General features: G+C 34.6%; 1 pseudogene; it reads right to left on the reverse strand.

The window, feature by feature from the left end:
- The window catches only part of LOC132714510 (H(+)/Cl(-) exchange transporter 4-like), a 67,709-nt pseudogene that overhangs the window by 6,039 nt on the left and 46,854 nt on the right, over nucleotides 1–14,816 (reverse strand).

A 14,816-nucleotide genomic window follows, 5' to 3' on the forward strand; every position in this document is an offset into this window, starting at 1 on the left:
GTTAGGCAAATCTATTTTATAAATCAGGTAAGGTAAGGGTTAAACACTTTTATGTTGAACATTATCATGATTTTTGTTATGTAAACTACAGAAAAGCATGCTTAATTCTTGTATTGTAACAAGGTGTGCATGACTATTCAAAAGTCGTGCATAATATGTATGGCTATCTTTGTCAGGTCTAGTGATTGAATCATTCAGTAAGGCCCTCTTTGAAAGGTCTAATGATTAAGTCATTCTGTATGTTTATCTTTGCAAGGTCCAGTGGTTTAGTCAGTCTGTATGGCTATCTTTGCAAGGTCCAGACATTACGTTATTCTGTAGGTCTATCTTTGCCAGGTCCATTCAGTAAGGCCTTCTTTGCCAGGTCTAGTAATTTAGTCATTCTGTCTGGCTATCTTTGCAAGGTCCAGACATTAAGTCAGTCTGTAAAGATTACTTTGCCAGGTCCAGTGATTCAGTCATACCGTATGGCTATCTTTGCCAAGTCCATTTAATCAATGATGTTATATTTTCGAATCACCCTTAGGATATGAGGCCTGCTTTTTGAATTTGTCTTTTGACGTCTTATCTGTGATACGCAGGCTTTATTACCTCTGATCCCCTTTCAAAATATCATTTTACTTAGTTCTGCCCATTGTTTTCTCGTTTAGGGCACACACTTTTTATTACTTGGGGACCATACGCCGCTTTTCATGGAATAGCACGGAAGTGTCACATTGAAGGTTCCATGATAACCACCGTATGAACACATCTGCGGATGTTTCTAAATTCAAAATTTTACTATTTCATGTTTAAATGTTGAATTCTGCTTAAGCCGGTGCTAGGGGGCGTGTACGGTAACTTGCACTTTTCAGTACCGTCCATGAACAGGCTCAATCAAACCGAGCCTGCAACATTTTCATTTTTGCCGTGTTGGGCTTTCTTTAGGGATTTTGTATTTATCTATTTTGTGATCAAATCATTCTGTATGTAGGTTTGATGATTTAGTCATTCTGTTTGATTTGCCAGGTGCAGTGATTAAGTCATTCTGTATGGCTATGTATTCAAAGTCCATTTATTCTATATGGCTGTAATAATTCAATGGTCATTTTATGGTTATGTCATTTATAGTCAGGCCCAGTGTTTACGACTGATATAGATAGACCCAAATAATGTACATTTACATTATATTATATGTGCAAGTAAAAAGCATGCTATTATTTGTCATTTATGCACTACTTCTTCAAGCATAACTTCTTGTTTCATTAATAACATGCGGCCAAGCTTTTAAATATATAACAGTCAATGACAAGAAGTCTGTTGAAAAGTGATCATGACAATGTTTAACAAAACCCAAAGTATTAAAACACAGCAAAGTTGCTATAACACAACAAAGTGACATTCACAACTAACTTACACTTCGAGACCATAGCGCCAACATCTTTACAATGAAAACAGTGCAATATATACATAACAGATCTTTGGTTTTTCAACAAATATTATTTTGATTTCCTACTTTAATTTTAAACATATTTAATTTTTAAAATTTGCTACAAAAAATATATATTAATGGTACAAATATAAAGTTGCAGCAAACATAATTATCTGTTAACAGTTTACTTTGATGACCACATCAAAAATGGATGTTGACAAAGTCCATGGTAGAAATTAAGGTGGAAAAGGTAAAGAAAGTTTATCAAGTTATCAAACTAAATCAAAATATAGCTATCAAATTCTCATAACTTTTAAAGTTGCTTTTTGCAAATGTAATATGGAAAGGAAACAACATACATACACATTGTGCATAATTCCTTAATAAAAATCCTTAAAAAATCAAAACAGCACAATAAAGATTTTTCCTAAAACAATCTCAAAATAATAGGGTAATGTTCTGATTGGCCAATTTCAATTTTTTAAATTGCAATCAACCAATGGAATGTGAAAATTTTCAACTGGTTGCTAAAACAAGAGGGCCAAGATGGCCCTAGATCACTCACCCAGGGTGTCCATTTGACCCTTGACATGACCCTTTGACCCTTCAAATTTCCAATAAGCCTGATTTGACCCTCAGAATTTTAACTGGAGGGTCAAATATTGTTAAAATCAAGGGGATTATGCCTTGTAGTCGGTAAAACTTAGTCAAAATGACAGAATTTCATGGCTAGTGAACACCCTGTCACCTGAACCATCAAACTCATCCGAGCAATTACTTAGGCAAGCATCCTGATCAAGTTTGATGACAATTGATCAAAAAATGTGACCACAATAGCTTAAACAAGATTTCCCCATATTTGGGCAGGGTGACCTAGTTTTTGACCCCAGGCGACCCATATTCATACTTGACCTAAAAATCATCAAAATAAACTTGCAGACCGATTTCCAGGCTATTTGGATAAAAACAGTAGCCACTAGAGTATTAACAAGATTTTTCTTTTTGTTTTAGTTCCTATGACCTAGTTACATCATCCAAGTCATCCAAGATTACCCATGTTCGAACTCATCCGACAATTACCTAGACAAGCATCCTGACAAAATTTGATGATGATTAAGTCAAAAATGTGACCACTAGAGTGTTAACGAACAAATGTGGACAGACGGCAGACGATGGAAGACGGGCGACATTCGACGGACATTCAATGGTCCTTAAAGCACACCATGAGCTAGCTCAGGGGAGCTAAAAAAACAACAGTGTTATACTTTTTGTAAGAGGTTACTTTAGTAGTATGGGTGCCATTTTTATTAGTAAATATGGTATTAACGAATTACAAATGATTCAAATTAGCAAAATTTTTCACTTCAATCTAGCACACAACTTTACCTTCTGTTCTTTAGTAATCTATATTTGTAATTATATACTTAAATGACAGAATCCATAATACCGGTAAATAAATATTTTATAATTAATATGAATTTAAAATGAACTTCTGCCATAAACTTCTAATTTCTGGTAGTAAGTTAAGGACCACATTTGAAGCATAGTTTATTAGTTATTAAATCTTATAAGTTTGGTGCATATAAAAAAAGGTTACAAAAAAAACTACAACATAAAACTCCAAATCCACATGTATCTTTAAATAAAAGTATTATATCATTATACTTTATAATAACTATTTTTGTTGGGTTTCTAACTTGACAGGTGGAAGAAGACCTTAGTTGGCCTTCTGTGCTTTTAATTCTGGCATGAGTGGGCACCTGAGTAGAATCACCGATGTTCTGTATACAAGCTGGATAGCTTCCTCATGTGAAAGAATCCAAAGACCCAAAGGCAGTATTTGAGCAGTGAGGGGCAAATAGTCCTTAACTAATTAGCCACAGATTTTATTCAAATAAATTACCATCAAGTTCAGAAGACTTTATAGATTACCATACACAAATAAGTAAAATAAAAAAATCTCTGCCAAAAGAAAAACTTGAAGACCATGATATTGTATTCTACAATCTTTTAAAGTTTAAGAGTACAGGTATGTACCTTGGAACAAAAACAACCAAATGCTTGCTTTCAAGATTTTTTCTGAAAATAAATTCTATTTTGGAGGCATGCAGTTTTAAAACATACATGTATAAGGTGGTAAAATACACTGAAATTTTCACAAAACTGATGACCAATGTATTATTATGTAACAGGTATGCCATAGTCAAACACAAGATATAAAATACAGCATTTTATCGTAAAAGACTATAGAAATATAAAATTACCTTGGACGCATGACGTCTGCTGCTATTGTGGTATGAGTAAACTCCTCTTTATTGTCCAGATATGGATAACCATTTAATCGAATATGTGCGTCATAGCTATATTGTGCGGTCAAGGACAAATGTTTGCAAATTACATAAAAAATAATATAGAAACAAGAGGGCCATGATGGCCCTGAGTCGCTCACCAGAAACAACTGTTTTTCAGTGTTGGAATGTAAATATTTTCTAATACTAAATTTGAGCATAGAATATGTTTAAACAATAATTTGAAGAAATGCCATGACCTGGGGCACTTCAGCTTTATTTTAAACTGGGCTAATCAAATTAATATGAGCAAACTTGATAAAAGACTACCTAAGAATGCTACAAAGTTTGGTGATCATCAATTATTTCAGTAGAAAATGATGTTCGAAGGTTTTTTCTATTTTTAGTTTTAGTGGCCCCTAAAAGGGGCTAATCAAATTTATGTGAGCAAACTTGATAAAAGATTACCCAAAAATGCTACAGACAAAGTTTGGTGATCATCCATCAATTAGTTCTGTAGGAGAAGATGTAAAACATATTTCTATTTTTAATTTTAGCGGCCCCTAAAAGGGGCTAATCAAATTAATATGAGCAAACTTGATAAAAGACTACACAATGATGCTACAGACAAAGTTTGGTGATCATCCATTAATTAGTTCTGTAGTAGAAGATGTTTAAAGGTTTTTCTATTTTTAGCTTGAGCGGCCCCTAAAAGGGGCCAATCAAATTAATATGAGTAAACTTGATAAAAGAGTACCCAATAATACTACAGACAAAGTTTGGTGATCATCCATTGATTAGTTCTGTAGCAATAGACGTTTAAACATATTTCTATTTTTAATTTTAGCAGCCCCTTAAAAAGGCCAATCAAAATAATATGAGCAAACTTGATAAAATAGGAAAGATGTAAAACATATTTCTATTTTTAATTTTAGCGGCCCCTAAAAGGGGCTAATCAAATTAATATGGTGATCATCCATCAATTAGTTCTGTAGAAATAGACATTTAAAGGTATTTCTATTTTTAGCTTAAGCGGCCCCTAAAAGGGGCAAATCAAATTCAAATGAGCAAACTTGATAAAAGACTACCCAAGAATGCTACAGAAAAAGTTTGGTGATCATCCATCAGTTAGTTCTGTAGCAATAGACATTTAAATGTATTTCTAATTTTAGCTTTTGTGGCCCCTAGAAGGGGCCAAACAAAATAATATTAGCAAACTTGAGAAAAGACTACCCAAGAATGCTACAGACAAAGTTTGGTGATCATCCATTAATTAGTTCTCTAGAAATAGACACTTAACAGTATTTCTATTTTTAGCTTTAGCAGCCCCTAAAAGGGGCCAATCAAATTAATATGAGCAAACTTGATAAAACACTACCTGAAAATGCTACAGACAAAGTTTGGTGATCATCAATCAATTAGTTCTGCAAGAGAAGTTGTTTAAAGGTTTTTCTTTTTTTTGCCCTAGAGACTCCTTAAAGGAGCCAATCAAAATAATATTAGCAATCTTGATAAAAGACTACCTACGAATGCTACAGACAAAGTTTGGTGATCATCCATCAATTAGTTCTGTAGAAATAGACGTTTAAAGGTTTTTCTATTTTTAGCTTTAGCAGCCCCTAAAATGGGCCAATCAAATTCATATGAGCAAACTTGATAAAAGACTACCCAACAATGCTGGCAGACAAAGTTTGGTGATCATCCATCCATTAGTTCTGTAGTAGAAGATGTTTAAAGGTTTTTCTATTTTTAGCCCTAGAGAGGGGCCAATCAAATTAATATCAGCAAACTTGATAAAAGACTACCCAAGAATGCTACAGACAAAGTTTGGTGATCATCCATCCATTAGTTCTGTAGAAGAAGATGATTAAAGGTTTTCTATTTTTAGCTCTGCTGACCCTTAAAGGGGCCAGTTGGAATGACATGAGCAAATTCAAGTGTGACTGTCACAAGGATGCTACAGACCAAATTTGAAGTAAATCTGCTAAGTAGTTTCAGAGAAAACTGAGTATAAAGAAATACAACTTTCAGAGCAAAGTATGATCTAAATGACAATGTCTCCATTAGAGGTTTTTCAAGTTGTACAAGTGATAGTTTCCAGTTGTAGGCATTTGGCATATTGCCAAGCTTTATATTGCTATTTTAATACAATGTCTTGCTGCATACAAAATAACATGAAGCTGCAAGGGTCTTCCACATGACCAAGCCCAATACCCGACCATTGACCTGTCTAACACTAGGGCGCTTAGGGCGCTACTAAACTAAACTATCCCTGTAGCACACTGTCAGAACAGAGAAATAAAAACTACAAAATCGAGATCAATGTAAGTTGACAAACATTCTCAAGTTAAAGGATACATTCCTTGTTTACCTAAAGCATCCCCCACCCACTTGCTTGCCATAGTGGCGAGCATGAGGGGTACAATATACTGAAGTCCTCCTGTCAGCTCAAACATTATCACCACCAATGACACTGAAATTGATTTACAAACATAATAATAATTAAAAAATAAGATTCACCAATGACGCTGAAATGGATTTACAAACATAATAATAATTTAACAAGAGCTGTCGGAAGGACAGCAACGCTCGACTATCCTTAGTGCTTGATAGTAAAAACAAGAGGGCCATGATGGCCCTAAGGTCGCTCACCTGTATGTAGGCCCCCCAAGCGGGGCCAGTTTAAACTCCAGGGCTTTTATTTGAACAAACTTGGAAGACACCTATAAGAGGACGTTTCATGATGTACACACTTATAATGAAAAACAATGATCTGCCCTCCCCTACCCCCGGCAGGGCCAATTTTAACCAAGGGCTTTTATTTGAACGAACTTGGTAGACACCCATAAGAAGATGTTTCATGCTAAACATCTAAGCTGTAGCTCATTGTGTTTTTTTAAAGAAGATTCTTTAAGTTTTTACTATACACATATAGTTAAAAACGATGACACCCCTGGGGCGGGGCCAGTTTTGACCCCAGGGCTTTTATTTGAACAGACTTTGTAGACACTTACTAGAACATGTTTCATGCTTAATATCTAAGCTCTAGCTCTTTGGGTTTTGTAGAAGAAGATTTAAAGTTTTTCCTATACACATATAAGGAAAATCAATGACCCCCAGGGCAGGGCCAATTTTGACCCCAGGGCTTTTATTTGAACAAACTTTGTCGACACTCACTAGAAGATGTTTCATGCTAAATATCTTAACTCTAGCTATTTAGGTTTTTCAAAGAATACTTTTTAAGTTTTTGATATACACATACAATTATAAGGAAAATCAATGACCCCCGGGGCGGAGCCAATTTTGACCCCAGGGCTTTTATTGGAACAAACTTGGTAGACTCCCATTGGAACATGTTTCATGCTAAATATCTTAGCTCTAGCTCTTTTGGTTCTTTAAAAGAAGATTTTTTTAGTTTTTACTATATACATATAGGGAAAATCAATGACCCCCTGGGGCGGAGCCAATTTTGACCCCAGGGCTTTTATTTGAACAAACTTGGTAGACTCTCATTAGAACATGTTTCATGCTAAATATCTTAGCTCTAGCTCTTTTGGTTCTTTAAAAGAAGATTTTTTAAGTTTTTACTATATACATATAGGGAAAATCAATGACCCCCTGGGGCGGGGCCAATTTTGACCCCAGGGCTTTTATTTGAACAAACTTGGTAGACAACCATTAGAACATGTTTCATGCTAAATATCTTAGCTCTAGCTCCATGAGTTCTTTAAAAGAAGATTTTTTTAATTTTTACTATATGCATACAGGGAAAATCAATGACCCCCTGGGGCGAGGCCAAATTTGACCCAAGCGCTTTTATTTGAACAAACTTGGTAGACACTCATTAGAAGATGTTTTATGCTAAATATCTTAGCTCTAGCTCTTTGGGTTCTTTAAAAAAAGATTTTTTAAGTTTTTACTATATGCATATAGGGAAAATCAATGACACCCTGGGGCCGGGCCAATTTTGACCCCAGGGCTTTTATTTGAACAATCTTGGTAGACACTCACTAGAAGATGTTTCATGCCAAATATCTAAGCTCTAGCTCTTCGGGTACTTTAAAAGGAGATTTTTTAAGTTTTTACTATATGCATATAGGAAAATCAATGACCCCCTGGGGCGGGGCCAATTTTGACCCCAGGGCTTTTATTTGAACATACTTGGTAGACAACCATTAGAACATGTTCCATGCTAAATATCTTAGCTCTAGCTCTTTGAGTTCTTTAAAAGAAGATTTTTTAAGTTTTTACTATATACATATAGGGAAAATCAATGACCCCCTGGGGCGAGGCCAATTTTGACCCCAGGGCTTTTATTTGAACAAACTTGGTAGACACTCATTAGAAGATGTTTCATGCTAAATATCTTAGCTCTAGCTCTTTGGGTTCTTTAAAAAAGATTTTTTAAGTTTTTACTATATGCATATAGGGAAAATCAATGACACCCTGGGGCGGGGCCAATTTTGACCCCAGGGCTTTTATTTGAACATTCTTGGTAGACACTCACTAGAAGATGTTTCATGCCAAATATCTAAGCTCTAGCTCTTCGGGTTCTTTAAAAGGGGATTTTTTAAGTTTTTACTATATGCATATAAGGAAAATCAATGACCCCCTGGGGCGGGGCCAATTTTGACCCCAGGGCTTTTATTTGAACGAACTTGGTAGATAACCATTAGAGCATGTTTCATGCTAAATATCTTAGCTCTAGCTCTTTGAGTTCTTTAAAAGAAGATTTTTTAAGTTTTTACTATATACATATAGGGAAAATCAATGATCCCCTGGGGCGGGGCAAATTTTGACCCCAGGGCTTTTATTTGAACAATCTTTGTAGACACTCACTAGAAGATGTTTCATGCCAAATATCTAAGCTCTAGCTCTTTTGGTTTTTTTAAAAGAAGATATTTAAAGTTTTTTCTTTTGGTTGCCATGGCAACCAGAGTTCTGCATGGAATTAAATTCTTTGAACAATTTTTAAAGATGACCACCAAAGGAACATTCCTGTGAAGTTTGGATGAAATTGGCCTAGTGGTTTATGAGGAGATGTCATTTAAAGTAAAAGTTTACGGACGGACGGACGACAGACGGACGGACGCCGGACGAAAAGCGATCACAAAAGCTCACCCTGTCACTTTGTGACAGGTGAGCTAAAAAATGCTTGATACAATTACCTCCTCCTGTTTACAGGTTGGGTTAATGATGGTGAACAAGTGTGCAAAGCAAAGCCATATGTCAATGGACTTTGAAAATATTTGAACTATTACAAAAACTTTAACGTAAATTCTAAGTCGAAAAAGGGGCATAATTCTGTCAAAATGCTTGATACAGTTACCTCCTCCTGTTTACAGGTTTGGGTAATGATAATGAACAAGTGTGCAAAGTTTCAAAGCCATATGTCAATGGACTTTGAAAATATTTGAACTATTACAAAAACTTTAATGTAAATTCTAAGTCGAAAAAGGGGCATAATTCTGTCAAAATGCTTGATACAGTTACCTCCTCCTGTTTACAGGTTGGGGTAATGATGGTGAACAAGTGTGCAAAGTTTCAAAGCCATATGTCAATGGACTTTGAAAATATTTGAACTATTACAAAAACTTTAACAAAAGTGGTTACGCCGACGCAGACGCCGACACCGACGCTCGGGTGACTACAATAGCTCTACTTATTCTTATCGAATAGTCGAGCTAATAACTAAGATTATTAGATATAACTTTTCTTCATTTTATAAATAAATATACAGAGCACTTTCCATTTACTGGTATCTATCATGCTGAATTATTGTAATGACTTTGGTCTGCATTGAATCTTGTACAGCCCCAATCAAATTTTTAAGAGATTTCATTATCAAAATATAAAAATTGAGCTACCAATATAGTAATGATTCTTGTCACACTGCCTGGTACGTTCCAACTTATCGGTCTGTAAATGTTTATCACAAGGCAGGTGCAAACTCATCAGTCCATATATATTTATCACAAGCCAAGTACCAATATACAAGTCTGTTAATCTCATCACAAGTCAGGTACCAACATACTATGTTAATGATTTTCACAAGCCAGGTACCATTTCGTCAGACTATTAATGTTTATCACAAGCTGGGTACCAACTTACCAGTCTGTTGATGTTTATCACAAGCTAAGTACTAATTTATTGGTCTGTTCAAATTTATAACAAGCAGGCTACCAAGTAGCCTGGGATTCAGGCATTGATATTTTGTTCTTATTCATAACATACGCGCTATTTCATACACGATCGTGTTTTGTTTATATCAACGCATGGGGAAACCTTTGGGGTTTCCCATGTAATTATAGACTAATGATAATTCTATTAATAGACAGATTAGCATGTGACCTACAAATCACATGACTTAATCGAAATTAAGGCGAAGATGCTGAATGATGAACATTAGACGCCATTTACTATTATAAATTGCGTCTCCACATTTCTCTGATGCTCTCAGACTTCATCCACACTGAATTGTATTTAACTAATCAAACATGTCGATCAAATTTACTCATCATGCAATAAACTTTGTCAACCAATGTCAAAACTCTCAATTTTTAATCGGAAATGGTGTTTTGAAAGAGAGGCTCTGTGACTGTTCGTTGACTTTCTGGTCACTTTGTGGAAATTCCTTTTCTATTTTTAGAGACTAGTTTGTCGTTGCATAAGTTATCGTTCTTTAAATTACACCCGTAATTTTCGGGTGAATACTAGGTGGCGCTCTGATCGAAAATTGCATTTCCCCAGGCTGTCGATTTGCCGAACATAAGCACAGCCAAATTAACAATTTGTTTATGTTTAAAACAAGCCAGATACTATTAATATTTATAACAAGCCATATAAAATCTCACCTGTCATTCTGGTGACACCACCTAAAGCTGCTGCTGCACCAACCATGGCATATAGTCCTGGAGTTATTGCACAATCCGACTGACACATATTTTTGAACAATGGACTATCTCTGTTAGCTCTGTAATTAAACAGATTTGTAAATAACAAAAGCTGTCATAGGTTAACATACTTAACTTACTATCAGAGTTTGAAAGTCAATTAAAGTCAATCAAATTAAACCAGAAGTTAACAATGGGGTATGTTTCAGTTAATTTCTATTCTAGAGTCATATGCCTTGGCCAGTGACCATAATATTGTAAGGGACTGTGAATGTTTATCAACTGAATTACTTTTAGGACCTTGTAATGGATATATCAGTTTAAAACAAATAATGTTTTATGACAATATGAACATTAAACTAGCATAATTTATTGACAAATGAGGTAATACTTTTCAGTCAATGCTTAAAACTTACCTGCCAGGATTCCTGAACTTGCCTGAGCCATTCATATTTGCTGATTTTATTTGTTTAGATAATTTCCTGATAAATGAAGGAATTAAGACCATGATATAGGACATTCTGAGGCTCTAGGACTATTTAAGGCACTATAAGGAGGTTTATACTTCAAGAAATGATTTATTTACTTACTTTGTTTATCCTGGCATCAAAATGGCCGACAAGAGTTGTCTACCTTGATTCAAAACTTAAAATGACCTTATTTTCATAAACATATACAAATACTTACCATTTTACATGTAAGAACAAAGAATGTAATCTTTATTTACCTAAGACTTAAGTTAATTTCCAAATATTTAGTTGGCCTTGCTGTATTTCATAATAATGTTGATGACCGGTATGACCTCTAAGTTTGTCAGGAGGGAAAATTCAAATTCCTGGCACTTGGAATCTTTTTATATCAATAGTTCATTTTTCTAAACTATAACCATGATTGTTTTTGGTACAGATATTAAGTGCACCAAGTTAGGCATGTAATCCAAGTGTTTATTGCATATTTTGTTATTTGTTAACTTTGTTAATTTACATTTTCTAAATTATTCCTGTCAATATGGCTGCCATTTTAAGAAATCCCTGTCTTTCCTGCCAGACTCATGCCAGGCCAAATGGAATGTTATGATTGGTCAATTGTGACATTCCTGGCCATTTCAGAGTCTATATAAGTAGCCATGACAGGCTGTGTTCAGTTTGCATTTTGGCTTTAAATCCTGACAGTCGCGAAAACTAGTGACAAGAGCATTTTGTAATATTTTCATTGAAACTTTTATTGTTGAATCTAGCAAATTTAGTGCTCTTCAGAGTTGAATAAAGAAATTGTAGAATAAACCTTTTATCAATAAAAGTTGTTATTTGAACAGTTTTTGACTTAGCTTACAATATTGATCCCAAAGACATTTCAAGTTGCAAGGATATATAGTTGGAAGCAAATGTTGCATAAATCAATGTCATTTCAAGAGTAAAATGAACGGTCCATTTCATCTTGGACTAGTCAAATTGACAATGCAGCAGTTAAATAACAAGTTAGATATTTATATCTAATTTATATCTCTTTTAACAAAATTAAAATGAATATACACTGTGAAATTTCATGTTTATATTAGATACTCACATGACTAGTTGTTCCATGCCAATACCAATCAATCGTCCCATGATAGCACCAACTGCCATACTAGGTATGAACAATCCTGATGGTACCTTAAATATACAACAATATAAGTATTACAGCAATTGTGTCTACAGATAAAAATTTCATCACATGAAATAGATAATCATAAGGAAAAACGTTATAAATAATGATATACAAAAGCTGGTTGAAATTGATAATGCTCCCCAAATAGTTATTGGACACAAAAGTATATCTCTTGTAGTCCCGGACAAAGTTCAAAGTGCAATAATTCCAAAATTAGACAAGGCAGAGTTACTGTTCTTTGCACTCAATGATATCTAACTACCGGTTTTGTTTCTTGTTGATACCTCCAGTCATTCTACAGTAATATCCCAGACAAAGTCCACAGTGTAAAATTGAAACAAGAGGGCCATGATGGCCCTGAGGGGCCATGATGGCCCTGAGGTCGCTCACCTGTATATAGGCCCCCACCCCCGGGCCAATTTTTACCCAATGGCTTTTATTTGTTTATTTGAACAAACTTGGTAGACACCCATAAGAAGATGTTTCATGCTAAACATATAAGTTCTAGCTCATTGGGTTTTTTAAAAGAAGATTTTTAAAGTTTTTACAATACACATATAGTTAAAAACAATGACACCCCTGGGGCAGGGCCAGTTTTGACCCCCAGGCTTTTATTTGAACAAACTTTGTAGATATTTACTTAAAGATGTTTCATGCTTGATATCTAAACTCTAGCTATTTGGGTTTTTTCATAGAAGATTTTTAAGTTTTTGCTATACACATATAAGGAAAATCAATGACCCCCCCCCCCCCCTGGGTGTGGGCCAGTTTTGAACCCAGGGCTTTTATTTGAACATACTTGGTAGACATCCATTAGAACATGTTTCATGCTAAATATCTTAGCTCTAGCTCTTTGAGTTCTTTAAAAGAAGATTTTTTAAGTTTTTACTAAATGCATATAGTGAAAATCAATGACCCCCTTGGGCGGGGCCAATTTTGACCCCAGGGCTTTTATTTGAACAAACTTGGTAGACACTCATTAGAAGATGTTTCATGCTAAATATCTTAGCTTTAGCTATTTGGGTTCTTTAAAAGAAGATTTTTTAAGTTTTTACTATATGCATATTGGGAAAATCAATGAACCCCTGGGGCGGGCTCAATTTTGACCCGAGGGGTTTTATTTGAACAAACTTGGTAGACATTCACTAGAAGATGTTTCATGCCAAATATCTAAGCTCTAGCTTTTATGGTTCTTTAAAAGAAGATTTTTTAAGTTTTTACTATATGCATATAGGGAAAATCAATGACCCCCGGGGCGGGGCCAATTTTGACCCCAGGGCTTTAATTTGAACAAACTTGGTAGACACTCACTAGAAGATGTTTCATGCCAAATATCTAAGCTCTAGCTCTTTAATACGGTTCTTTAAAAGAAGATTTTAAGTTTTTACTATATGCATATAGGGAAAATCAATAACCCCCTGAGGCGGGGCCAATTTTGACCCCAGGGCTTTTATTTGAACAAACTTGGTAGACACTCACTAGAAGATGTTTCATGCCAAAAATCTAAGCTCTAGCTCTTAGGGTTGTTTAAAAGAAGATATTTAAAGATTTTTCTTTCGGTTGCCATGGCAACCAGAGTTCTGCATGGAATTAAATTCTTTGAACAATTTTTAAAGGTGACCACCAAAGGGACATTCCTGTGAAGTTTGGATGAAATTGGCTCAGTGGTTTATGAGGAGATGTCATTTAAAGCAAACGTTTACGGACGGACGACCGATGGACGGACGGACGCCGTACGAAAAGCGATCACAAAAGCTCAGCCTGTCACTTTGTGACAGGTGAGCTAAAAAGGCACTAACTCCAAAATAAGCAAGGCAGAGTTACTGTTTTTTTTGCATTCTATTAATAATATAAGTGACAAACTTTGATTCTTCTATTATCTGCTGCATAGTTTTTTTGGGGTCAAAAAGCCATGAAAAAAATGAAATAACCAATAAACAATTTTTATATGTTACAGTTTATAGTTATTTTAGACACTTCCTACTTATTACTTATCATTTTAACGTTTATTTGTTATTTATCGAATATGTCAGCCATATAAGATTAAATTGTCATTCTTATTAAGCAGGTGGATTTAGCCCTAATATAACCATTTTTCATCAGAGGTGTCATAATATTTTAATCCTTCAGGATCTGAATATTTGAATGTTATGTTTTTTAAAATACAATACCGCTCATGGTGGTGAATATTTCTTTAAAGTATCATAAAAATTCTTCCATGCATGTAGGAGATATGCATAAGACAACATCTTAATATTTCATCACCTTAACATATTTTTCTGTTTTAAGTGCCCCATTTGATATGTGTAATAAAGTATGATTATTTGTTTTAGCACTCGCACCTCAGTGGAATTCCTTTAAAGTATGGTATAACAGTATATGCATAGGTATGGTTTTTGTGTTTATAAACAGTCAAAAATTTAACCAATACATGCATATAACGACGACCCTGTAAGTCAATAATAATATGCTTTAAGTTTAAAATAAATCTAAGTTAAACTTGTCTATTGATCTTTTTAAATATTCTTTCAATCTTAAACATAAATTGTATCACCATATTTATCAATCTTTACATTT

Source organism: Ruditapes philippinarum, unplaced genomic scaffold (genome assembly GCF_026571515.1).
Source record: "Ruditapes philippinarum isolate M1 unplaced genomic scaffold, ASM2657151v2 ctg2750_1_1_1_1, whole genome shotgun sequence".
NCBI classification, from domain to species: domain Eukaryota; kingdom Metazoa; phylum Mollusca; class Bivalvia; order Venerida; family Veneridae; genus Ruditapes; species Ruditapes philippinarum.